A 1,918-nucleotide genomic window follows, 5' to 3' on the forward strand; every position below is an offset into this window, starting at 1 on the left:
TATGGGAGAAGCATCTCTATTCCTGTAATTGGAGCAAACAACTTTGAGCTTAAGCCTCAATTAGTTTCTCTAATGCAACAGAATTGCAAGTTCTATGGACTTCCATTGGAAGATCCTCATAAGTTGTTAGCTGAATTCTTGTAAATCTGTGACACTGTCAAGACCAATGGGGTTGACCCTGAGGTCTACAGACTTATGCTATTCCCTTTTGCTGTAAGAGACAGAGCTAGGATATGGTTGGAGTCACAACCTAAAGAAAGCCTGAACTCTTGGGAAAAGCTAGTCAATGCCTTTTTGGCAAAGTTCTTTCCACTTCAAAAATTGAGTAAGCTTAGAGTGGAAGTCCAAACCTTCAGACAGAAGGAAGGTGAATCCCTCTATGAAGCTTGGGAAAGATACAAACAATTGATCAGAAAGTGTCCTTCTGACATGCTTTCTGAATGGAGCATCATAGGTATCTTCTATGATGGTCTGTCTGAACTGTCCAAGATGTCATTGGACAGCTCTACTGGAGGATCTCTTCATCTGAAGAAGACGCCTGCAGAAGTTTAAGAACTCATTGAAATGGTTGCAAATAACCAATTCATGTACACTTCTGAAAGGAATCCTGTGAACGATGGGACGAATCAGAAGAAAGGAGTTCTTGAGATTGATACTTTGAATGCCATATTGGCTCAAAACAAAATATTGACTCAGCAAGTCAATATGATTTAGTCTGTCTGGAATACAAGCTGCACCAGGCAGTACTAAGGACGCTTCATCTGAAGAAGAAGCTTATGATCCTGAGAACCCATCAATGGAAGAGGTGAATTACATGGGAGAACCCTATGGAAACATCTATAATCCTTCATGGAGAAATCATCCAAATCTCTCATGGAAGGATCAACAGAGACCTCAACAAGGTTTCAACAAAAATAATGGTGGAAGAAACAGGTTTAGCAATGGCAAGCCTTTTCTATCATCTTCTCAGCAACAGACAGAGAATTCTAAGCAGAGCCACTCTAACTTAGCAACCATGGTCTCTGATCTAATCAAAACCACTCAAAGTTTCATGACTGAAACAAGGTCCTCAATTAGAAACTTGGAGGCACAAGTGGGTCAGCTGAGTAAGAAAGTTACTGAACTCCCTCCTAGTACTCTTCCAAGCAATACAGAAGAGAATCCAAAAGGAGAGTGTAAGGCCATCAACATGGCCGAATTTGGAGAGGAGGAAGAGGCAGTGATCGCCACTGAGGAAGACCTCAATGGACGTCCACTGGCCTCCAATGAGTTCCCTAATGAGGAACCATGGGAATCTGAGGCTCACACTGAGACCATAGAGATTCCATTGGATTTACTTTTGCCATTCATGAGCTCTGATGAGTATTCTTCCTCTGAAGAGGACGAAGATGTCATTGAAGAGCAATTTGCTAAGTGCCCCTTTGCTCACCAAAGAACTGGATGACTTGACTAGGCAGAGATTACCTCAAAAGAGACAGGACCCTGGGAAGTTCTCAATACCTTGCACATTAGGCACCATGACCTTCAAGAAGGCTCTGTGTGACCTAGGGTCAAGCATAAACCTCATGCCTCTCTCTATAATGGAGAAGCTAGGGATCTTTGAGGTACAAGCTGCAAGAATCTAACTAAAGATGGCAGACAATTCAAGAAAACAAGCTTATGGACTTGTAGAGGATGTTCTGGTAAAGATTGAAGACCATTGCATTCCTGCTGATTTCATAGTCCTAGAGACTGGGAAGTGCATGGATGAATCCATCATCCTTGACAGACCCTTCCTAGCCACAGCAAAGGCTGTGATTGATGTTGACAGAGGAGAATTGATCATTCAAGTGAATGAAGAATCCTTTGTGTTTAAGGCTCAAGGATATCCCTCTATAACCATGGAGAGGAAGCATGAAGAGCTTCTCTCAAAACAGAG

The 1,918-nt window shown here is 42.3% G+C and overlaps 1 non-coding gene across 1 annotated transcript; it reads right to left on the bottom strand.

Annotated features, from left to right (window-relative positions):
- Positions 1–327: 327 nt before the first annotated feature.
- Positions 328–435, bottom strand: LOC130983845 (small nucleolar RNA R71). Its single transcript, XR_009087817.1, has one exon. It is a non-coding gene; the product is annotated as a small nucleolar RNA R71 (small nucleolar RNA).
- Between the last annotated feature and the right edge of the window lie 1,483 nt (positions 436–1,918).

This window comes from Arachis stenosperma, chromosome 5 (genome assembly GCF_014773155.1).
Source record: "Arachis stenosperma cultivar V10309 chromosome 5, arast.V10309.gnm1.PFL2, whole genome shotgun sequence".
NCBI classification, from domain to species: domain Eukaryota; kingdom Viridiplantae; phylum Streptophyta; class Magnoliopsida; order Fabales; family Fabaceae; genus Arachis; species Arachis stenosperma.